Raw genomic sequence first — 25,379 nt, forward strand, 5'->3', positions numbered from 1 at the left:
ATGTTAATTTGTATTTCCTCATTAATTAGTGCAGCTCTTTATGAGGGAAACTAGTCCTTTGATTCTTAATAATAGCAAATATTTTCCATTTGTCTTTTGACTTTGCCTGTAGGTCTTTTTTTTCCTTTTTATGTTTATTTTTGAGAGACAGAGAGAGAGTACGAAAGCAGGCGAGTGGCAGAGGGAGAGGGGGGTGGGGACAAAGGATCAGGAGCAGAGAGCCCGACAGGGGGCTTGAACTCATGAATTCAGAGATCATAACCTGAACCAAAATTGGATGCTTAACCAACGGAGCCACCCAGGTGCCTCCCGTCTGCAGGTCTTTGGCACACAAGTTTTTATTTTTATGTAGGCAGATTTCCCAACCTTTCATTTATGTCTTTTGGAGTTTGTCATAACTCAGAACTCCCTTTTGGAGATTAACAGGAAATTCTCCAATGTTTCCTTGTAGGACTTTGCCTTTTTCTTCTTTTTTACATCCTTTAAATTTTTTATCCACCAGGAATGTATATTGGTGTGGAGTGTGAAGTGTGTACCCAACCTACTTTTTTTTCCAGCGGGCCAGCGAGAGTGTGTTCTGGGGAGGACGAGACAGGGACAGGAAGGCAGGAGAGTGAGCAGAGAGGTACGTGAAGAAGCTTCCCTGGAAGTGGGTGTAGAAGAAACCGGAGTGACACGCACAGTCTTCAGGAACCGCTGACATCATCCAGGTGAGAGTTGAACCCAGGGAAGCCTGAACTAGGGCAGAGGCAGCAGATAAGGTGAGAAGGAGGAGGGAGGGTCCTGGATATAGAATCCATAGGACTCTGTTACTGGTTCAATGGGGAAAAGCACCAAGGTGTCTGTTCCTGCCTCAGTGATCTATGATTAGCGATCAGTGTCGTAATTTGTGGCTTCACGGAAGCAGGGTACAAAGATTCAGAGTCAAAGGCTGAAGCCTCCCAGGGACACCCAGGGAAGATGTTCAACAAGATATTGGGAAGGTGGGAGGGAGTAGCAGAGATCTGGAAGAGGAATTTCCCCACCCCTCTCTTGAGGGCCAAGTGAAAGAGTTACACCTTTCCTTGCTTGGTTGGACAGGGTGCACCTCACCCTGAGGGCTATTACATTTATCACATCTGTTGGAGGGACCTGTTCAATGGGATGGATCAGACTGGTTCTTGACAGACTGGCTCCAGAAGCCTAGAACTGGGGCCGCAGGAATAATCTCTCTCAAAGTATTGTTGGTTGGCTGGTCCCGTCTTTAAAGATGGAGAATGGGCTCTGAAAGAAGTGAGTTGCCCACCGTTCCAAAAGGAATTTGCAACAGAGCCTCTACTACTACCGCTATGACGACTACTACTACTGGCAACGACTTCCATTTCTAGACCACTTACTACTGCACTGAGTTAAATCTTTTAGAAACACAAGTTATATCGCCTAGTCCTCCAAAATCAGTAACAGGCTCCCAGAGGTCAGCGCACAGAGCCTGATGCGGGGCTCAAACTCACAAAACCGTGAAATTATGACCTGAGCCGAAGTCAGGAGTAGGACGCTTAACCGACAGAGCCACCCAGGCGCCCCCAGAGGTGGGGTTCTTAACCACGACCAAAGCAGCCGGACCTTTCCAGCCAGAGGCTCCCTCTGCCTCCTCTCCGCCTCCGCGGTCCAGTGCTCGCCCCCAGCCTGATCACTTCCCGTCCCCTACCCCAAGCGGGCCCGCATTCCCGTCCCGGCCCTCCGCGAACTGGGTTAGGGAACTGGGCCGCGGAGGAGGAAGCGCGAACACACGCAAGCGGCAGCCGGCAGCAGCAGGCCAGACAATCTCGGCGCACAGCCACGGCCCCGCGGTGACCCACGAAGCGGGGCAGCCCGCCCGGGTACCGGTAGCGTAACGAGCACTGAGACGCCCGCCGTCAGGAGAGCCCCGCGCCAGGCTCTATGGCCCGGCGGCGGGGCGGGACCGCTAAGGGGGCGCGGCCGGGCCGGACCGTACCAACAGCTCGGATTTGCGGGGGGGGGGGCGTGGGCGGAGGAGCCCGGCTCTGACAGCGCGCGCGCGGCTCGGTGGGGCGGGGCGGAGTCCCGAAGGTCACGCCTCCACCCCCGCGGCCGGCGCGGGCTGTGGTAGCGCCTCAGTGGTGCGGGCCTGCGTCCTGCTCAGGTGGCCACAGTGTTGCCGGGCCGCCCGCGGTGAGTGCGTGCTTTCGTGGGTGTGGGGTTGAGAGGTCAGGGCGCCGGGGCTCTGGGTGTCGGCGCTCCTGGGCCCGACCGCTTTCGGCCGCTTCAGCTGCCCGAGCCCTCGGCGCTGGGGCGGGCTCTCGGGCCGGGTCGCTGCGTGTCTCAACTGGCGCTCTCAGGGAAAGCGCGGCTCCCACCCTGGCTCTTCCAGGGGCGGCCTTTCCCCTCGCGCTGACCTCTCGCGGAGGCTTGAGGGTCGTGGTTTTCACGGCCGAGGGCGCCCGACGGGCCCTTCCGCCGAGGGCCGAGCCTCGGTGTCAGAGGGCTTGAGCTGCAATCTCCGCTCCGCCACCCTCGGCCAAGCCGCTTTTCCCCTCTGAGGCTCAGTTTCCCCATCTGTACAATGGGCCTCAGGAGAAGGCCAAGTTATTGCGGTAACTCACGTAGGAGATGCTCTGTGAATGCGACTGGAACCCGAATCCGACCCTACAGCATCAGGTGGACTCAGTCGAGGGCTCAGGGGAGCCTGCCAGCCCTTCCTTTACTGAGAATCGCACGGGGTGCGGGCAAGGGCATCCCTGGGGGGCAATGCCCCCTCCAGGGCAGGTGCCTTGGCGGCCGCTGCGACACATCGTTGCCGGGGTCTGCTAGTTAGTCGTGACCCCCTTAGCTCGTGGGAGGAATTGGGTAAGAGGTCAAGGTCTCCTGGGAGATGAGGGGGCTGCAGGGAACTTGACCTCGACATTTTGCTTACATTTCTCAAGCCCATTGTGTAAGCTGATGACCAGTACGGAAGAGTTTGGGTCCCTTTCAGTGAAGGTGGCCGCCCCTTCTCTCAGACCCACAAAACACAGCCTTTCCTCTGAATTTGGCTGAGCTGGGATTCTAGAGCTCTAGCATCCAGGGAGATGGGGCTGGAGTGGGCAGTTCTGGATTTGAATCTTGGCACCTTGGCAGGACCCTTAACTTCTTGGAGCCTTTGTTGCCTCCTCGGGAGTGCAGCTACTGATACAGCCCCGTCTGCCACCCACACAGGGTTGAGGTTCTGAGCATCAAAAAAGGCTTGGAGGGTGCCACTGAGAACGGTGACCTTCCGTGTGAGCAGATCAGTTAACCAACCCTCTGGGATCCAGTGTCCTTACTGCGCTGTTACTCCTCGGGCCCTCTCGTTTGGGGAGGAGACATTGGCTCCAACTCCTCGCAAGTTCTGCCTATGCCGATGGCTCCCCTTTGGGTGGTTGTGAGTCCTAGTTGGTAGAGCAGTGAACCCAGAAGGGAACGCGTTCTTTTCTCGGTGGCCCTCTGCAGAGGTCTTCTTTTCTTTTTTGAGAGAATGGACAGTCCTTGCGTTTCTCCTGGTTTGTGTACCAGCTGAGATGAGAAACTGTTTCATCGGGCAGATAGCTTCATCATTGTCTCGAGTGTCCAAAAAACCGGGCTGCATTTCAGAGAATGGAATATTAGCCTTCAGTTGTGTTGGGGTGTTGAAAACTGCAGAGGGGTCTTAACTGTCCCAGATTCTTTGTGTCTAGCACTTGGGGGAAAACAGCAAGTAGGTTTGAGACAGAGAGAACCCCAAGGATGTGCCTCAGCACCTGGGAAGAGCATTGACTGAAGCCGACGTGAGTAAGGCAGGTGAATACTTCTGGGTGGTATGAGTTTGTGAAAGGCCATGGGTTTGGTTGGTTGCCTGACAAACCTAACATTTTGGGACCTGCCAGTGTCTCTGAGTTGGTTCTTCCTTAACCCCTTGAAAGTCAGGATCTGAGTTACAGAAGTCCACCTGTGCTCAGGAGAGTATTTGGAATCGGGACTGCTTGGCAAATCTAGAACATTTATTTGCTAAACCTATGGAGCGTTTCAGGTTAAGAAGAGTTTAGCTTTTAAACAAAAAATTTTCCCCCTGATGGAAGCTTCTGTAGCTGTATGACCTTCCGTGGTTCCAGAGATCCCAGCTGCCCCTGCAACATCTCTGCTTCCTTGTGCCTTAGGAAGGAGCAAAGCACAGGGCTGGGGGTCACGGAACGTGCCTTCCAGCTATGGCACTAGCACCGTGTGCCTTTTGGCAAACCACATCGGGCCTGTGGGCCCTCAATTTAATGCTTTGGGATTTAATTTCTATGTCGGATTCATTTGAAAATTAAAATCAGAGGGGTGCCTGGGTGGCTCAGTTGGTTATGCATCTGACTGGATTTTGGCTCAAGGTCATGATCTTGCGGTTTGTGGGTTTGAGCCCAAGCGCAGAGACTGCTTAGGATTCTCTCTCTCCCACCCCCTCCCCCTCTGCCCCTTCCCTGCTCATGCTTGCACTCTCTTTCTCTCAAAATAAATAAATAAACTTAAAAAAAAAATTAAAATCAGAAAAAAATGAGATGGAGAAATGACTGTTTTTATAAAAATGTATTTTTTTCTGTTTACAAAACTATTAAGTGCTCATTATTAAAATTATAGAAATATACAGTGTATCCAGTGAACATCCCTCATAGCCTTACACTGAGACAAAAAAATCACCACTGGTGGTATAATACGTGTTCTCCAGATATTTTCCTTCACATATAAAGACACTTATTATCTAACTTTGTTTTACTTAAAACGACAGAAATCTTTACTATTTATTTTTACTATTTAAAAATTTTTTAAATGATTGTTTATTTTTGAGAGAAAGAGAGAACACAAGTGGGGGAGGGGCAGAGAGAGGGAGGGACACAGAATCCGAAGCAGGCTCCAGGCTCTGAACTGTCAGCACAGAGCCTGACACGGGGCTCGAACTCACAAGCTGTGAGATCATGACCTGAGCCCAAGTCACACACTTAACCGACTGAGCCACTCAGGAACCCCTTATTATTTTAAATTTTAAATACAAAGTCATACTGTTAAACAGTCATACTGTTTTGAGGCTTGCTTTTTATTCCTTACCATGATGTCTCTATCCACTTTGTAAAGATCTACCTCAGTCTTTTTTAAAATGACAGAATATTCCAGTAACCAGAATTATTGGGAAAAAATGTATTTTTTGCAACTTTTTGCTATTGTGAATTCTGCGGCAGCCTTTGTTCTTTATCTTTGTGCCATTGGGCAAATATTTTTGTAGTATGAATTCTTAGAATTAGAAGAGCTGGAACAATGTTTATGAGCTTTTAAATGTATTATTTAACAGATACTGAATACCATATACCAGGCACTACTTAGGTATCGAAGGTTTGGCTATGACAAAACACACAAACCCCTCATGAGTCTGACCTCTTATGGGGGGCAAACAACATAATGGTTTATCAAATGATACCTAATTTGGGATTTAACTTTTTATTACATAGCAGATTCACTTAAAAATGAAAATCAGAAAAAAAGTGAAATGGAGAAATGAGTTTTTATAAAAAATGTATTTTTTCTGCTTACCAAAAAAGGAAGTGCTTTTTTTATTTAAAAAAAGACTATTACAGAAATATGCAATATAGACTGTGAATGTCCTTCATAGCCTTCCACTGCGACATTTTCTTTATCGAGAAAAATAATACAAAGGAGTGTGTGTGTGTGTGTTTATAGAAATGGTGTGACTTTATTTTTTTATTTTTATTTTTATTTTTTTTAATTTTTTTTTTCAACGTTTATTTATTTTTGGGACAGAGAGAGACAGAGCATGAACGGGGGAGGGTCAGAGAGAGAGGGAGACACAGAATCGGAAACAGGCTCCAGGCTCCGAGCCATCAGCCCAGAGCCTGACGCGGGGCTCGAACTCACGGACTGCGAGATCGTGACTTGGCTGAAGTCGGACGCTTAACCGACTGCGCCACCCAGGCGCCCCGTGAAATGGTGTGACTTTAAATGTCAATTGGTATTAAACTCCCCTCCAAAAACAGTACCTTATTATGCTCCAGAGACTCAGCATTTTTAAATTCAGGATTCTCAGGTCAGTCATGACAATGCAATGCTAATGGCAAAGAGTGTTTTTATTTCAGGAGAATTTGTGCCAGACTCTGTGTTAAGTTTGTATTATGTATGCACACACCCAATATTGTGTGCGTGTGTGTGTATTTTTAAGTTCTTCCGATGACCCCAAAAGGCTAGTGTTTTCGTGACCACCTCACAGCGGGGGAGGCCATCTCAGAGATGCAGTCATTTGCTCAAGGCTGAGGGTGAAGCTGAGGCCTCACCAGGGCCCCTCTGCCTCCAGAACCTTCGCTCTCCTTTTGTGCTGTGTTATCTCATTTTCTGACTGTACAGGATTTTTTTTTTTTTTTTTTTGGGTGGAAGGGAAATCACATAATCCATGTAGTTGTTCAATAATATGATTGTTCCTCCCCACTTCCAATACCAAAACACCAGTAAGTATGTCTGTCTTTTCTTTTTTAATTAAAAAAAAAAAAAATATATATATATATATATATATATTTTTTTTTTTTTTAAGTAAATTCTACCCCTGACGTGGCTGAAACTCACACCCGTTGAGATCAAGAGTTACTTGTCCTTTCTACTGAGCCAGCCAGGTGCCCCTCAGTATGTTTTAATACGTCTCACTGTATGTTATAGTGTAAGAAACATAAATGAAATGAGTATCTTATATATAGAGAGACAATGCCTGTCCATTATTATCATCATCATCATATAGGCTACAGAACAAAGCTTCTTTTTCTGTGTAGTTCTGTTGTCTGGCATTCGATAGAGATTTAGACTCCCCTGGCAGGTGGGAGAAGCTCCTGGGTCAGAGGTAGCATACCAGCTTATACAGGTGTTGGCTTGCTCCAAGCCTTATTTGGTTCAGCCATGAAGTGGGAGAAAGAATCCACACTCCACCTGCCTCCTGGAACAGTTCAAAAGGTGTTTATTTTCCAGCGGTTAATTCTCCCCATTCTTGTCAGTGTTTCCATCCCTGTGGAATGATGCTTAAAAAACACGTATTTGGCCCTCAGGTTCTAAGAGTCTGTTTAGAGCCTGGTGCAGGCGCTTGAGAATTCTGTCAGGGAGGAGAGCAAACATAAAGCAAGCAATTACGGCAGAATGTGTTGAGTTCGTTCTGGAGATAGAGCGTGTGAGATGCTTATTCTCGGTGCTGAGCCCAGCATGTGCTGGGGAACACTCAGGGTGAGCTGCTTTTATATAGGGGTCATGCAAGGCTCCACAGAAGAGGTGACATTTAATTTGGGTCTTGGAGGGTAGGTGGGATTTCACTGAACCCACAAAGGCACACTTCCCCCAGGAGGTGTAGGGTAGAGGTTGCCTGAGGCTTGGAAGCAATCTGGGGCTTATCTGAAGGGGTCTTGTGATCCATGCTAAGTGATGGGAAGGCTTTGAACTAGGTGGATGATGTGACTAGGACAGAGCAGCGTATTCTTGTAGTGGGTTTTCAGACCCTCTCACTGCCAATATCCTCCCTTCTGGGTGAATTGCTCATTTGGGAATCTTACTCCGCTTAAATCTGTACCCTACTGTTTTAGTCTTTTACATCCTGAAAGCGTTATTCCTTTCCCAACCCCCTCCCCGGGTGAGGTGTTCACATTAGTCGTGTACCTGTCAGGGTGTGTGTGTGTGTGTGAAGGTGGTGGAGGAGTCCCATGAGGCAGATTGTGGCTCTTAGAAGGCTGGTGGCTCCTGTGGGTCGGGTCCACTGGCACCAAATTCATCAGCCTGTTAGGCCTGATGCTGGTTGGTGTGGCCACTCGGTTGACACTGGAGTATATTGTGAACAAAGCATCTTGGGGACCTGGTCCTTGTGGGTGTCTTGTGGAGAAAACTGCTGATGCGGGGGCTTTCTTTCACTTGTAAAAAGGTGACTGTGGAGGGGGGAAATCTCCTTTGATTGGGGTGCTGGAGGGGGAGGGATTCTGATCTTTGCACAGCACCTGCACATGGCTCAGAGGACTGGGCACGCACCTCCCAGAAACTAATCAGTTTCTTTTTTTTTTTTTTTAACGTTTATTTATTTTTGAGACAGAGAGAGACAGAGCATGAACGGGGGAGGGTCAGAGACAGAGGGAGACACAGAATCTGAAACAGGCTCCAGGCTCTGAGCTGTCAGCACAGAGCCCGACGCGGGGCTTGAACTCACGGACCGTGAGATCATGACCTGAGCCGAAGTCGGCCGCTTAACCGACTGAGCCACCCAGGCGCCCCGAAACTAATCTGTTTCAAGGCTAAACTAGAATATAATGATGGGCCAAATGGTGGTATCATCAGCCATGGACTGTTTCTCAGGGAATTGGATTCTTTCATCTTTATGTGTTTTTGAGAGAGAGAGAGAGAGAGAGAGAGAGAGAGAGGGAGAGAGAGAGAGAGAATGATCAGGGGAGGGTCAGAGAGAGAGGGAGACACAGAATCCAAAGCAGGCTCCAGGCTCTGAGGTGCCCTCTGATGTGGGATTTACATAATTTGCTTCTAGGTGAAATTTATGAACTATGTTTAGTCATTTTTTTTTAATCTCCCCTCATTTAATCTTCAGTGCCTTTTCCGGTGCCCTCCCACCCCCTGCCTCCCTTCTGTATGATCTGTTCCTTTGGTGCTCACGTAACAGCACTGTGACCTTGTGATACTTTGATCCTCACTGGCATACCTCTTTACTGCATTGGGTAGGCTGGGTCTGTACAAAGGTTTGAGGGCGGTGTTGGAACACATGAACTTATGCTCACCCCTGAATCCAGAGGCATTGACTGTATCTGTAGGTCACTTGGGGTCGGTTTTCAACACTGCAAACAGGGATGGAATGTGTTAGCCAATTGGGCTCAGCTGCTTCTGTGGGTGGGGTTTGGGTTGGGACTCATTCCAAACATCAGCAGGTTTCCTGGCTGGGATTTGTAGTCTTGTGAAGAGCATCGTTGGTTTCAGTTAAGGGTTTCAGAACCTTTGTGATTGTTTAAGAAACCACACAGTGTCATGTGGATAGGTTGAGCGCCGTCCTTTATGTAAGGTGATTTGCAAACTCTAAAAGGTCGTGTAGCATGGCAACAGAGATGGAAAAGCTCGCTCCACCTGCCTGAAACCCCACCAGCAAGGTCTCTCTCCCTGTTAGTGACCTCACCCAGTTCCTGGTCCCTGAAGCTCTAAAGGCAAAAGACAGGTTGACCTCTGCCTTCCTCTTCATTCTCGGTTTCCACCACCATGCAGTCCTGTCTGTTTTTAGTCTTTGACTCTCTCTCCCCTGCTGTGGTCTTATCGCAACTCCTTCATTTCCTGCTGCAGTCGCCCCTAATTGGCCCCCCTGAATCCATAATTCCTTCCCACTCCTCCCTAGCACTTCTCAAGATCTATCCATGCTGGTTGATCTCCAAGCCCTGCTTTTTTTTTTTTTTTTTGAAATTGTTTGTTTGTTTATTTGTTTGTTTATTTTGAGAGAGAGAAAGTGCATGTGTGCAAGCTGGGCAGAGAGAAAGGGAGAGCCCCCCAAGCAGGCTCGCACTCTCACTACAGAGCCCGACACAGGGCTCGATCTCGAGAACCGTGAGATCACGACGGGAGCCGAAATCAAGAGTCGGATGCTTAACTGACTGAGCCACCCAGGCACTCCCTCCAAGCCCCCCTTTTATCACCCCCCCTTTGCTCAAAAACTCATAGTCGCTCTCACTGATATAATATAATTGTTTGGTGTTTTTTCCTTTTTCCTCTTTTTTTTTCCTTTTACCCCTGTAAAGGATATGGAAGTGGCTTGTAATAAAAGGAGAGCCTACTTCTCTCTCTCTCCCTAATGGCAGTGTGGTTGGACTAGAACGTGAATTCAGTAAGAACAGGGAACCTCCCCATCATTGGCATGAGAGTCAGCCAGTGCGTGGTACAGTGCCATGTAAGGCAGGCACTCTTGCTGAATACCAACTGAAGAGGAATGAATGGGTGAATGAATGATTATGGCCCCTTTCTCCCTATTTTCCTGCTAAGCTTCCTCCTACATTTTGATTGAGCCCAGATGCCAATGTTGGGTCTGATCTGTATTTTTTGAGATTATTCTAAGATGCAATATGAACCTTTTGGAGGATTTTAGTTTCCCATCTAGGTATGAAGATTTAAATGTTTCAAGTTCCTCCTGCAATCAGTCGTTTATTCAGTAATTCAATGATTAATCATTTTAGGGGCGCCTGGGTGGCTCAGTCGGTTGAGTGACCGACTTCAGCTCAAGTCGTGATCTTGCGGTTTGCGAGTTTGGGCCCTGCGTTGGGCTTTGTGCTGACAGCTCAGAGCCTGGAGCCTGCTTCGGATTCTGTGTCTCCCTCTCTCTCTGCCCCTACCCCACGCATGCTCTGTCTCTCTCTGTCTCAGAAATAAACATTAAAAAAAAATTTTTTTTAATAATTAATCATTTTATAATTGAAAAAGAGAAGGAACTTGGGTACCTTCCCTGTAATATTCTAGGTCTTCCTAGATATTTCTGGATTTGATCTGCATGTCAAAAACATGAATAAATGTGTTTATTTAAAAAATTCTGAAGTGAAAAGAGGGTTCTAGTGTAACCTTTGATTGCTTCTCGGCCTTTTGGCTAAGATCCAGTATGGTGTAACCTTTGAGTATCTGTTGCATGTCAGGTCCTGTGCTGGGTATTTTATATCTCATGTAATCATCCTAACACCGTGAGGATGGTCAGTGAGGGGACTGAGGCTGAGGGACAAGAGTGCCTAGGGTTCCACCGTGTGTAGGTGGCGTATCTGAACCACGGTCTGTCTGCCTACAAGGCCCATGTTCTTTCATGTCTCAGCTGGGTTTTAAGTTAGTTGAGTTCCAAGGCCAATCCTCTCCTCAGCCAAACCCCAAACCAAGGAGACAACTAAAAGCCAAGAGTCTAGTCATTGAGAGAAGTACACTGGGAGGCAGGTAATTGCACCAAAAGGCGGTCAAGGGAAGCTATTGGGTTAAGCACAAAAACACTCAGCTCAGCACTTCCTAGAAGGCAAGCCAGAGAAGGTTGGGAACGAACAGCAAGCATTACTGAAAAAAGGAAGTGGGCCAGTTTAATACAAGAAGCCCTTTCCCTGGGCCTTCATCTGAGGCTCACTGAATAAGGCAGCGGAGCGGGTTCTGTATCCAGCAGGTGTTGGTAGAGCACTTGTGAGTACCAGGCCCTGTTAGAGGTGCTGGGACTGCGCCCATGTGTGGACACGACCGACGGGATGAAGGCGGCTCAGGCCTGGGCAGAGGGAGCGTTCCATAGAACAGAGGAGCATGGCCCACAGGGAGCCCTTCCTGGGACCTGCTTGGGTAAAGGCAGAGAACTTCAGTCTCTGTTATACTCCTGCAAGGGCAGGATCTTTGGGGGGTGGGAGCAAGAGAAGGCTCGGCATCATGGGGAAAGCAGTAGAATCCAGGACAGTGAGCGTGGAGAGTCCCTTTGCCAGAAGCAGGAGGCAGGCAGGCCAAAGTGGAGGCCCTGAGGGGCTTGGCACCTCCCACGTGCAGTGTCCTGCCACGCTGCTGTGGAAGTTGAAAGGCCTGGCTTGGCTTCATGCCCCCTGAGTGACCATGGGCAGAGCTGAGATTTGTCAGAAAGCAGTCCTGATTCCGTTCCAGTGCTCCTGGCTGAAGGGCCAGCAGGCCCGGCCATCGGGTGTGGAGTGGCGAGTCTGGCCCAGGAGATTTTGTTGCTTCAGTCGTGTAGCAGCGTATTCTGAGCCTCACGTTATGCCAGGCCTCCTGAGCACTGGGGGCACAGAGATGCGAGGTAGCTCCAGCCAGACACCAGCCTCTGTGTGTCTCCAGGGATGGTTGAGTTTTGAGCAATGCTTTCACCTGTCAGTACAGCCAGGATGTTAACTGCACAATGAACTCTCATTCAGTGAAGCATTGATGGAAGCACCAATAACTCTGCCCTGCTCTGAGAAGGTTTTGAAAGGCAAATAAATGGAGAGGGTGGCTGTGATGCCAGTGGTCTGGGTTTGAATCCTGGTCCTACCACTTATCCTTTCCCTGCCTTTGAACGAGGTACTTTAGCCTGTGTGGTAACTACTGCTCCTGTGCCTCAGAGGGATATTATTGTAAGGATGAAATAAAATAATAGAATGTCATCTTACAGATGCTTAATACATGTTAATTTTTGCAATCAGTATTTGTTTAGGAAAAAAAATAAATAGATGAGGAAAACAAAATGATGGCAGTGGGGGGACCCAGGATTAAGGATGGTGTGTGTGACTGCTAGAGGCTCTTTAAGTTTGTCCAGAGTTCCCTGATGTCCAGAGAAAGGGGGGGAAGACAAATCAGGAATGGGGAGTGACTACTCATGGGTAGAAGACTTCTTTTGGGGGTGATGGAAATGCTTGTGAATTAAGCAGCAGTGGTGACCGCACAGTGGGTGAATATTCCGAAAACCACTGAGTTGCATACTTTGAAACGATGCATTTTATGATATGTGAATTAGATCTCCATTTTTTAAAGTATATTTATTTATTTTGAGAGAGAGAGAGAGGGAGAGACAGAAGCCCAAGCAGGCTCTGTGATGTAAGCGCAGAGCCCAGCGCAGGGTTCGAACCCACGAACTGCAAGATCGTGACCTGAGCTGAAATCAAGAGTCGGATGCTTAACCAGCCGAGCCACCCAGGCGCCCCGAGAGCTCCATTTTAAAATTAAGAGGCCATGAGTCCTTGAGTAGCTGGACTCCCTCTGGCTCTGCCACTGGCCGCCCGTGCCCTCTAGCAGGTTCCGTACACCTGCGGCACACACATTCACTGCTCGCTGTGTATTTCTGTGCTTCCCCACGTTTCTTAGCCCCCTTGAGAGCCGGTGATGTGTGTCACTTCCAGCCGGAAGCATTTAAGAGCTGGGGCTGACCCCTCGCACAGTCTTCTCCCCACCACAGCAACATGGAATTTATATGGCGAGGTCGTGGAGTCACAAGGAAAAAGCTGCTTGAACTACTGAGTCCCCTTATGGAGACCAAGAACCTAGTGGTCGCCTAGCTTGCTTCCACTAGACATTGCATAACGTTAGGCGTTAAGCCGCCTGGGGGTATGTCGGTGTCAGAGGAGGACATCTTTTCCTAGTAGGGTGGCCTGGAGAAATGTCCTCATTTCCCTCGTCCAGGTGCGCTGTGTGATGTGGTGCACATCTTCTCTAGCAGGAAGCCGCTGCAGATGCAGTGAAGCAGTGGCATTCATAACCCAGGTGTGTCCCCGCAGCTTGCTGTGGCCAAGTACGCGGCAGCTCTCCTGGAAGCATCTGTCAGAGGGAGCATGAAACCGTCAGCCTCAGGAGCCTCTCATGCAACCTGGTACCCCAAGTGACAGCACGGCCCCAAAGGACTTTGTTTTCCTAGTCTCTAGGAGAACGTGGTTCTTGTCTGTGGGTAGCATAGCAAGGGTTGTAACAAGCAGTGACAGAGAAGGTCTCAGGCCCTTCACTGTCCCTCTGGATTGCTGGCTGTGGGACCGCCAGTAATTTGCTCGGCCCTTGGGTCTTTGAATCTGTGTCTGTAAAATGGGTGAAACAGGTTTATCATAAGAATTTAAAGGAAGAGCTCTTATGAAGTGCCCGACCTTGTGTTTGGCACATAGTAGGTGTTGAGTCAGTGCGAGTTCCCATTGCCTGCCTCCTGCTTAGCGCGCGGGCCCTGCACTTGGCACTCAGTAGGACTCCACGGGCCTTTCTCTCTCCTGCAATTCTGACGATTTGTTTTTTGAGACCCAAGGGCACCAGCCCTTGTCTCTTGGGGTTTATGAGGAATCCAGGTCATCAGACATTGATTCAGCACTTGGCTGGAGGACTACAGAGATGAATAAGCCATAATTCTTGACCCTAAGTTGTTCATGACCAGGTAGGAGACGTAGATGTGGAAGTAAGGAACTCTCTTACAAGGTGCGGCTTCATGGCGTCACTGAGCATGGGTAGGAAGGAGGGCAGATTTTATGGAGGAAGTGGCGCTTGAGTTCATCCTTGAAGACACAGCTTTGATAGCCGCAGACAGAAAGGGAAGAACATTCTTAGTAGGGAGAACAGTGAAGCAAAAAGAGGCAGCAAACAGTGTGTAAGATGTTGGGAAGCTGATGGGAAGACCTTGGAATAAGGATGCCACTGGATTATTTCTTTTACAGTTTTTATTTCCCACCAATTTTGGACTCATCGAAAAGTTACAAAAACAGTACAAAACAAGATTCCTTTTATTTCTCACCCACCTTCCCCTGACGCTAACATCTTATGAAATTATAATACAGTTACCAAGAATAAGAAATTAACATTGGTACAGTATCATTAACTGTTAACGGAAGGCTGGCAAACTTTTCCTGAAAGTTTGGGGCCAGAAAGGAAATACTTTAGGCTTTGTGGGTTGTAAGGTCTCCATCACAACTCCCCGACTCTGGTGTTTTAGCAAGCTGTAGTAGGTCATCTGGGTATGAATGAGCATGACTGTGTTCGAATGACACTTGATTTTCTTTCTTTTTTTTTTTAAATTAATTTATTTTTATGTCTTTTATTTTTTTTAATTTACATCCAAATTAGCATACAGTGCAACAGTGATTTCAGGAGTAGATTTCTTAGTGTCCCTTCCCCATTTAGCCCATCCCCCCTCCCACAACCCCTCCAGTAACCCTCAGTTTGTTCTCCATATTTATGAGTCTCTTCTGTTTTGTCCCCCTCCCTGTTTTTATATTATTTTTGTTTCCCTTCCCTTATGTTCATCTGTTTTGCCTCTTAAAGTCCTCATGAGTGAAGTCATACGATTTTTGTCTTTCTGACTAATTTCACTTAGCATAATACCCTCCAGTTTCATCCACGTAGGTGCAAATGGCAAGATTTCATTCTTTTTGATCCCTGAGTAATACTCCATTGTATATATAGACCACATCTTCTTTATCCATTAATCCATCGATGGACATTTGGACTCTTTCCATACTTTGGCTATTGTTGATAGTGCTGCCATAAACATGGGGGTGCCTGTGTCCTGAAACAGCACACCTGTATGCTGTGGATAAATGCCTAGTAGTGCAATTGTTGGGTCATAGTGTAGTTCTATTTTTAGTTTTTTGAGGAACCTCCATGCTGTTTTCCAGCGTGGCTGCACCAGCTTGCATTCCCACCAACAATGCAAAAGACACCCTCTTTCTCCACATCCTCGCCAACATCTGTTGTTGCCTGAGTTGTTCATGTTAGCCATTCTGACAAGTGTGAGGTGGTATCTCGTTGTGGTTTTGATTTGTATTTCCCTGATGATGAGTGATGTGGAGCATTTTTTTCATGGGTCGGTTGGGCATCTGGATGTCTTCTTTGGAGAAGTGTCTACTCATGTCTTTTGCCCATTTCTTCACTGAATTATGTGTTTTTTGGGTGTTGAGTTTGAGAAGTTCTTTATAGATTTTGGATACTAACCCTTTATCTGATATGTTATTTGCAAATATCTTCTCCCATTCTGTTGGTTGCCTTTTAGTTTTGCTGATTGTTTCCTTCGCTGTGCAGAAGCTTTTTATTTTGACAAGGTCTCAGTAGTTCATTTTTGCTTTTGTTTCCCTTGCCTCCAGAGACGTGTTGAGTAAGAAGTTGCTGTGGCCAAGATCAAAGAGGGTTTTGCCTGCTTTCTCCTTAAGGATTTTGATGGCTTCTTGTCTTACATTGAGGTCTTTCATCCATTTTGAGTTTATTTTTGTGTCTGGTGTAAGAAAGTGGTCCAGGTTCATTCTTCTGCATGTCGCTGTCCAGTTTTCCCAGCACCAGTTGCTGAAGAGACTGTCTTTCTTCCATTGGATATTCTTTCCTGCTTTGTCAAAGATTAGTTGGCCATATGTTTGTGGGTCCATTTCTGGGTTCTCTATTCTGTTCCATTGATCTGAGTGTCTGTTATTGTGCCATGAAACCTGATTTTCAAAAGGAGTCAGCCAGCGGGGCCAGTGCTTGACCGTGATTTGCCAGCCCCGGACTACACAACATCCCTTATTTGAAATCGATCAGTTTTTCCACCAAAGTCCTCCCTCTGTTCTAGGATCCTGTCTGACATCCTGCCTGGCACTTAGTTGTCATGTCTCCTTCACCCCTTCCCATCTGGGACAGTCCCTTCACCTGTTCTAACCTCACTATTTTGAGAGAGTACCAGTCCATTATCTTCTAGAACACACCCCACTTTAGGTTTGACCAGTGGTTTCTCACGCTTGGAGGGAGGGAGGCAAGAATACCACAAGGTGGTGTGTGCCCTTCTGAGTACGCTGTTGAAAGGGGTTCATTACCAGTGACCTGTGCCTTGATCTCCTGGTTGGGTTCGTGTCTGCAGGGCTTCTCCGTAAAGTTTCTACTTTACCCTTTGTAGTTGATGAGTATCTGGGGAGTGGTAACTTTGAGACTGTGCAAATCCTGCTTCTCCAGGGACTTTTGCCCACTAATTTTAGCACATCCAGTGGTAGGTCTTATCTGTAGTAGTACTTACTGTGGATCTGATGTTGATTTTCTGTTTCCCTCTTCCCTCCTACATTTATTAGTTGGAATTCTGTGAGGAGGAGCTGCGTCCGTTTATTTATTTGTTTATTTGACTATTGGATTATTTATATCAGGATAGACTCATGGATATTTATTTATTCTACTGTTAAAAACCCAGTACTCCTCTAGCTGTTAACAATCCAAAGAAGAAATTGAGAAAACAACTCCCATTTACAACAGCATCAAAAAGAATAAACTAGAGATGAATTTAAACAAGGAGGTGGAAGGGTTTTCCACTGGAAACTACAGAATGTTGCTGGAAGAAAATGAAGACAGTGGGAAGACACTTTGTGTTCATGGACTGGAAGTCTTCATATTGTTAACGTAGCATCACCCCCAAAACAGCACACAGGTTCAGTGCGCTCTGTCAAAATCCCAGTGGCTTTTTATGCAGAAATGGAAAAGCTGATCCTAAAATTCCTGTGGCATTGCAGAGAACTTCAAATAGCCAAACCGTCTTGAAAATGAAGAACAAAGTGGGAGGATTCCTACCTCCTGATTTTAAAACTCACCACAAAGCTATAGTCATTAAGGCAGTGTGGTGCCATTATAAGGACAGACCTATAGGTCAATGCAATAGAATTGAAATCTAGAACTTAATTCATGTGTATGTGGTCAGTCGATTTTTGACAAGGGTACCAAGGCCATTCAATAGGGGGAAAGTCTTTCCAACAAATGGTGCTGGGACAACTGGATATCCACATGCAGAAGGAATAAAGCTGGACCCCTTACCTTACTTTACACCATATACAAAAACCAACTCATGGTGGATCAAAGACCTACACACATGGCCAAGATAAAACTGTAAAATGCCCAGGAAAAAACATAGAGGTAAATCTTTTTTTTTTTTTTTTTAATTTTTAATGTTTGTTTATTTTTGAGAGAGAGAGAGAGAGAGAGAGGGACGGAACATGAGTAGGGGAGGGGCAGAGAGAGAGAGGGAGACACAGAACTCGAAGCAGGCCCCAGGCTCTGAGCTGCCAGCGCAGAGCCTGATATGGGGCTCGAACCCATGAACCGTGAGATCGTGACCTGAGCCGAAGTCCGATGCTTAACCGACTGAGCCACCCAGGCGCCCCATAGAGGTAAATCTTAACAACCTTGGACTTGGCAGTAGTTTCTTAGGATGTCAGAATCATAAGCAACAAAAGAAAAAGCACATAAATTGGGCTGTTATGAACTGAGTGTTTCTGTGCCCCTAATCGGCATATGTTGAAATCGTCATCCCTAATGTGATGGAATTAGGTGGGGCTTTGGGGAGGGAATTAGTTCATGAGGGTGGAACCCTAGTGAATGGGATTAGTGCCCTTATAAGAAGTGACAGGAGGGCTTGTTTCCTCTTCGCCTTATGAGGCTGCAAGAAAGCAGCTGTCAACCAACCGGACGGCAGGCTCTCACCAGACACTGGATCTGCTGATGCCTTGATCTGGACTTCCCAGTCTCCAGAACTGTGAAAAATAAAGGTTTCTTGTTTAACTGCCTCCTCTAGGATATTTGTTACAGCGGCTTGAGCTAAGACATGGGCTTCATAAAAAGTAAAAACTTTAGGGGCGCCTGGGTGGCGCAGTCGGTTAAGCGTCCGACTTCAGCCAGGTCACGATCTCGCGGTCCGTGAGTTCGAGCCCCGCGTCGGGCTCTGGGCTGATGGCTCGGAGCCTGGAGCCTGTTTCCGATTCTGTGTCTCCCTCTCTCTCTGCCCCTCCCCCGTTCATGCTCTGTCTCTCTCTGTCCCAAAAATAAATAAACGTTGAAAAAAAAAAAAAAAAAGTAAAAAAAAAAAAAAAAAGTAAAAACTTTGGCGCGTCAATGCTATCAAGAAAGTGAAAAGACAACTCACATAATGGGGAGAAGTATTTGCAGATTCTGTATCTGATAAAGGTCAAGTATCTAGCATATGTAAAGAACACTCATAACTCAACAACAATGTGAAAACAACCCGATTGAAAAATGAGCGAAGGACCTGAATATTCTTCCCAAGAAGATTCACAGATGACCACAAGCACATGAAAAGATTCTCAACATCATTCGTCGTTAGGGAAATGCAGATCTAAAGCGCCAGGAGCTACCACTTCACACTCCACCAGCATGGCTGTTAACAACAAAATCAGAACGAGCAAATCACTGATGTTGGTGGGAACATGGAGAAATCGGACCCCTCGTGTGCTGCTGATGGGAACGTAAAGTGGTGCGTTCATTGTGGAAAACAGTCTGGCCGTTCCTCAGGGCGTGAAGCATAGCATTACCACATGACCCAGCAATTCCGCTTATACTTATATACCCTGAGAATTGAGAACAGGCACTCAAACTGTACTTGGACATGAATATAGCAGCATTATTTACGATAGCCAAAAAGCGAAAACAGCTCAGATTTTATCACCTAGTGAATGTATAAGTAAAGTGTAGTAGATCCATATGATGGAATATTATGCGGCCATAAACAGGAATGAGTGGCTGACACCTGCTACAACATGAATGAACCTTGAACACATTCAGCCAAATGAAAGAAGCCAGTCACAAAGGACTGCTGAATGTGTGGTTCCCTTTATGCGAGATGTTCGAGATGTTCATAATAAGCAAATTGACAGAGACGGAATGTAGAGGAGAGGTTGCCAGGGGCTGGGCAATGGGGATTGATTGCTTCCTGGACACAGTGTTTCCTTTGGGGTGATGAAAACCTTCCATAACTAGATAAAGGTGATGGTTGCACAATATTTTGCATGTACTTAATTCCACTGTACTGCAAATTTAAGATGGCAAATTTTACATGTATTTTGCCATAATAAAAAAAAAAAATAACCTTAGAGATGAATTACACCTCCCTGATCCAATAATATTATTTATTTGGGTGCTTAAATTGTTCTAGCTTTAGCCGTTTGGGACCTCCTTTGGGAGGTCTTCTCGTTCTTTCGATAGCCTCATGTTTTCTTGAGCTTTTCCTTAATTTCTGGCACTATGCTGATGTTCCATGCTTGTTTTTTTGTTTTCCATGCTCCAGCCTTGGAACCAGCTCTTTCTTTTAAAAAAAAAAATTTTTTTTTTTTTTTAGCATTTATTCATTTTTTGAGAGGCAGAAAGAGACAGTATGAGTGGGGAAAGGACAGAGAGAGAGGGAGACACAGAATCCGAAGCAGGCTCCAGGCTCTGAGCTGCCAGCACAGAGCCTGATGCGGGGCTCAAACTCATGAACGGTGATATCATGACCTGAGCCAAAGTTGGACCCTTAACCGACTGAGCCACCCAGGCACCCCAGAACCAGCTCTTTCTTTAAGGAGCCCTGGTTCTTTTTATTGGAGAATGGTCTTTAGAAACCAAGATGTGGGTGCTTGGTGACACTGCTGATTTTCACTCTGCTTTGCCCCAAAGAATAGGAATGGGAGGGCCAGTAACCCAACGTTCTTTGAGCGTCTGCCATGTGCCCTGTGCAGTTTCCCCCCTGTGACTTGCCCATAGCCCTGGTAGAGTTCTCCATGGTGATGACTCTCCATTTTAGAAAAAGTGGCCAAGGGAGTTGAGATTTGTCCAGCGTCCTGGAACTATTTGGTGGCAGAAGCAATTTTGAACTGGCTTTTATTTTTTTCTAAAGCTGCGACACCCCCGCTCCCCCCACTTGCCCTTCAGACCCTTCTGGATACTCGTCCCCCGACCTTTCTCATTTTGTGCCTCCTTCGTCAGGAAGCCCTCCCTAGCCACTTCGGCTCACACCAGCCTCACCCAACTGTGAACTGGCACTGGCCTCCTGTGCCATTCATTTTGGCAAGGAAGTCACTGCCACTTGTCTCTTTTCAGCAGAAGGGCAGAGAACATTCCCTGACTTAGTTTGTCTTCCCTTGTCCAGCTGGCATGGTGTTGAGCACTTGACGGATGTGAAAGAGCCACTGTCTAGTATGAGTGTAGTGTTTCACCTCAAGGCAGTCTTACCTTTGACCATCGCCCTCAGTGTTTCTGTGACACTTCACAGAATGCTTTCACATGCATCATTTGTACCAAAGCCAGACAAGGATTGATAGTCCATCTCATTGGCTAAACCTCGACGAGGAGAAGTGATTTGCTAAGATTATGGTAAAGCCAATACCCAAATGTGATTTTTTGAACTCGACCCTTTTCACTATGACCCTCTGTCTGCTTTGCTACTAATACTATTTTATAATCCAGTGGACTAGAGAGAAATCAAGGAAAAAAACTGGGGCTGTTTGCCCCAGTCATATTTTAGTTGAAGCTCAAATACTACTTTTGAAAAAAAATTTTTTAGGGGCGCCTGGGTGGCGCAGTCGGTTAAGCGTCCGACTTCAGCCAGGTCACGATCTCGCGGTCCGTGAGTTCGAGCCCCACGTCGGGCTCTGGGCTGATGGCTCAGAGCCTGGAGCCTGTTTCCGATTCTGTGTCTCCCTCTCTCTCTGCCCCTCCCCCGTTCATGCTCTGTCTCTCTCTGTCCCAAAAATAAATAAACGTTGAAAAAAAAAAATTAAAAAAAAAAGAAAAAAAAATTTTTTAGTGTTCTTATTTATTTTTGAAGGAGAGAGAGACAGAGCATGAGCAGGGGAGGAGCAGAGGAGGGAGACACAGAGTCGGAAATAGGCTCCAGGCTCTAAGCTGTCAGCACAGAGCCGGATGCGGGGCTCAAACTCACGAACTGTGAGATCGTGACCTGAGCCGAAGTCGGACGCTTAACCGACTAAGCCACCCAGGTGCTCCTCAAATACTACTTTCGGAAAGTATTTGATTTCCTTTGCTGTGCCTAAAATCTAGGGGAATTCCAGGGTCAATAGATGACATAGAAGTAAGTAGTTACTCCCTTTCCTTAGGGGCTACTGGAATGGGGACAATTTGAAAATTTAATATAGTACTATCGCTGTGGAGGAATATGTAAAAGGTAGGTAGGTTTTTGTTTTCTTCTGTGTTCCTGCTGAAATGGTCTGAACAAGTAGAGGCTACCTTTCATGCCAGAAAACACGTGAAGTGGGCTAAAGGTGCCATCACTTTTCCATTCTGGCTAGTGGGAATTCACAGAGACTGAGGTTTGCAAAAGACTAGCCTCGTCTACTGATGGTAGACACAGGCTTGGCAGGATTTCAGAATCCTAACCTATGAGGCCGGAGGGGCTGCTACAGTCCCTTTTAGAGGGACTTTAGACCTTCTGGGCTCTCTTCTGTGCCCGCCCTTTGCCAGGCGTTGTCTTCTGTCCCCTTCACAGTAGCCGTTGTTCACTCCCTGCCCCCCGCCCCTTTAGCTAGAAGGATTTGTACTGTATCAAGTGACTAGGCTTAGACATATCTAAGGCTTTCCTGTTGGAAGTCAAGGTGAGTTGATCAAGGACTGTTGAAAGACGATGCGTGCGAACTCACCCTGCTCCTGTGGGCTGTGGGGTGGGGGTGGGTGGCAATGGTTGAGGGAAGGGAGCTGGTCCCTCCAGGTCCAATTCAGCTGGAGGCAGATCTCTGGGCAAGTCCTGGTAGATGAAAGCCAGAATTGGACGGATTCTGGGAGTTCTAGACCTCAGAACCCAAACCTTACTTTCCCTTCAGTAAAGAAAGGTTGGCTTTCTCCAGAGCTTTTTGGGTTTCTCCAGATCCTGTTTCTCTAAACTCTTAAGGAAATACAGGAGCTTCTAGAAGTCACCCAGACTGGCTTCCAGGGGGTAGAGCTGACGTATTCCACCATTTATCTACAAGTATTCTCATAGTTTGAGGCACAGAAGCAAACAGCAGAGGTTCTTTTCTTCACTATTTGCCTTGCACACACCTTGGTCTTGTATGATTCCACCAACAGCCCCTGTGAGGTAGGTAGTAACAGCCCCATTTTATAAAGGAAGAAACTGAGGCTCAGAGAGGTTTTGAGATTCGTGTGTGTGTGATGTTGTCATGACGTAAGGAGTTTAAACATACCTGTTTCCAGGCATAAGTAGTGTAAATGATTATTGAAATGTGCTTCCCCAGGACCCGGCTTCTTCCTTTCCATGTCACCCACTGCCCTGCCTTGACAGTCTCCCACCGGGAAGGGCTCAGGGGACAGAGGAGCAGCAGGTAATGAGTGCCTCACAGCAAGTGGAGGGCTAAGCGGTGGAACTTGTGTGTCCCCAAGCTGTGATCCTTGGGTTGGTGTGTGGTCATGACCCTGGGCCAGCACCTCCCCACACACACCTTTCCCGCTTTATACCAGAGGGGTCTTATTTCCTGGGAATGATTTCCATCATTGAGAAGGCCCGTCTGGTCTGCACATCCATGTTCCCGGTCTCCTCTCTCTTTTTGCTCTTCTGGGGCACACGTGTCATGGCCTCCCTGGAGTGCTTACTGATTCTTGGATTTTCGGTTTGGTTTTCACTTGCTTTCCTCCCGGGCTTCTGTGAGCACGGTGCTTTGTAAAGTCGTTCCCTTCGCTCCAGGTCAGCAGGTGTCCTGCAGAGGGAAAGCTGCAGAGAAATGTTGTAAATTACTCTTTGGAAAATAATTTGTCGGTAAGTCTCCTGACTTACCTTAAAAATATTTATTCTTTTTGGGGCGCCTGGCTGGCTCAATCAGTAGAGTATGTGACTCTTGATCTCGGGGTTGTGAATTTGAGCCGCCCGTTGGGTGTAGAGATTACTTAAAAGAAATAAAAATATTTATTCCTTTTGACTCAGAAATATTTCTAAGACATATTCAGAAATTCCATTCACAGGAAGTAATCAGAGGCACGTGCAGATTCATCCTGAAAAGCTATCACTCATCATGATTATCACGGCATTGTTTGTAATAGTGAAAATATCCAGCAAGTGACTCTTACGTTCATAGGCTAGAATAACATTTGAGAATTTATAATGTTCACAATTTAATACATTAAAAAAAAGTGGGACCAAATTATATATGGTATAAAACCAATAATGATAAAAACAGATTTATACACATAAACAAGTTGGTGAACCAGGGGCGCCCGGCTGGCTCAGTCAGTGGAGCATGGGACTCTGGATCTCGGGGGTTGAATGTTCGAGCCCTCTGTGGGGTGTAGAGATTACTTAAGAATAAAATCTTAAAAAAAAAAAAAAAAAGCCTGTTTGAACAAGAACAACTAGTACATGTGTGGGTTGCATTCTTTAACTTCATGTGTTTAAATTTAGCATATTTTTTTCAATGGTCATATATATTAAAAAAAAAATTTTAATGTTTATTTTTGAGAGAGAGAGAGATAGAGCACAAGCGTGGGGGAGGGCCAGAGAGAGGGGGAGACACAGAATCCGAAGCAGGCTCCAGGCTCTGAACTGTCCGCACAGAGCCCAACGCGGGTCTCGAACTCACAAGCTGTGAGATCATGACCTGAGCTGAAGTCAGATGCTTAACCGACTGAGTCACCCAGGCGCCCCAATCATATATACTTTTAACTTGTTTTATTTTGAAATAGTTTTATGTATAAGGAAGTTGCAAAAATAGTGAATTCTTGATTACTTTTTACTCAGTTTCCCCCAAATATTAACCATGTTTGCTAAATTATCATTCTTTCTTTCTCGCCACATATATATGTATATTTTTTAAACATTTTTTCCCCTGATGTACTTGAGAATAAGTTACAGATAGGGTGCTCATTTATCCATAAGTAATTCAGTGTTTATTTTCTAAAATTCAAGGATTTTTTTTTTTTTTACATAACCATAGATTTTTCTGAATGTGGAGTTTATTCATATTTTGCCATTCACCTCTCTTATAGCAAAGGAAACTAGTTTCTTTTTCTTTTCCTGGCCCAAGATTGCATTTGACTGTAACCACTCTTCTATGCCCTAAAGCAGTTCATTATTTCCTTATAATATTTGCCCTTGACATTTTCCAAAAAGGCCATACTTTGTAGTATGTCCCTCAGGGTGGATCTGACAACGATAAGATTCAGATTATGTATTTTTGGCAGAGTATCACAGAATTGGCATTGTGTCCTTTAGAGCACCATGAAAGGTGGTGGGCAGTGTCACTTTGTCCCAGTATTGGAGCCATTACTTTTTTTTATTTTTATTTTTTAATGTTTATTTATTTTTGAGAGAGAGACAGACAGTGAGTGACGGAGGGGCAGAGAGAGAGGGAAACACAGAATCTGAAGCAGGCTCCAGGCTCTGAGCTGTCAGCACAGAGCCCAGTGCAGGGCTTGAACTCACAAGGCGTGAGATCATGACCTGAGCCAAAGGCAGACACTTAACCAACTGAGCCATCCAGGCACCCCTGGAGCCATTACCTTGGATCACTTGGTTATGGTGGTATCAGCCAGGCTGTCCTCCTTCTCATCAAACTTTGACTTGCAAGTTATTTATATCAGTATTGACTTGTGTCCTGTTCTTTTGTCCAATGGGTTCTAATCTGTCGCTCTGGTATTTATTTAGGTGTTCAAATTGTCCCAGATTTGGCCAGCGGGAACCCTTTCCAGGACCCTACGTCCTTTTGACGCATCCCCCTCATTCTTTAAGCCCTTCATTACTTTTCTGCACTGCAAGGTGACCCAGGCCCAGTCATTATTTTCCTGTCCCAGTTCTGGAGTCGGCCATTTCTGCAGGGAGCCCTGGTTCCTTCTGATGGGGAACACTGTTGAGAAACCAGGATCTGGGGGGCTAGATGGGTCCTTGGTCCTGGGGTATCCTCACTCGGCCCTCTCCGCAGACAAAACTAAGAAATACACCCCGCACACACACGTTTCCATGCACACACACACCCCCTCCAATTCCAGTGCAACGATGCAGCTAGCATCCCGTTTCTGTCTGCATTTGTAGCTCCCTTCTACAGCAGTAAGAAACCCAGCTGCCGTGTATTTATTTTTAATTTCCGATGTAACATGTGAATGTCACGAATGCCAGCCATCTCATTAAAGCGGACAGACAGGGACACCTGGGTGTCTTAGTCTCTTGAGCATCC

At 46.6% G+C, this 25,379-nt stretch overlaps 1 protein-coding gene across 2 annotated transcripts in view; it reads left to right on the forward strand.

Annotated features, from left to right (window-relative positions):
• Positions 1-2,121: 2,121 nt before the first annotated feature.
• The window catches only part of LOC115503955 (NADPH--cytochrome P450 reductase), a 63,590-nt gene continuing 40,332 nt past the window's right edge, over positions 2,122-25,379 (forward strand). Inside the window, exon 1 of one of the 2 annotated variants that reach the window (XM_030300536.1) lies at positions 2,122-2,172. The gene's annotated coding sequence lies outside the window, so the exon portion shown is untranslated. Of the gene's footprint in view, positions 2,173-20,825; positions 20,830-25,379 lie in introns of those variants that run through there. The other variant, XM_030300537.1, reaches the window with a different exon arrangement.

The sequence above is a fragment of the Lynx canadensis genome, chromosome E3 (assembly GCF_007474595.2).
Source record: "Lynx canadensis isolate LIC74 chromosome E3, mLynCan4.pri.v2, whole genome shotgun sequence".
Taxonomy (NCBI): Eukaryota; Metazoa; Chordata; class Mammalia; order Carnivora; family Felidae; genus Lynx; species Lynx canadensis.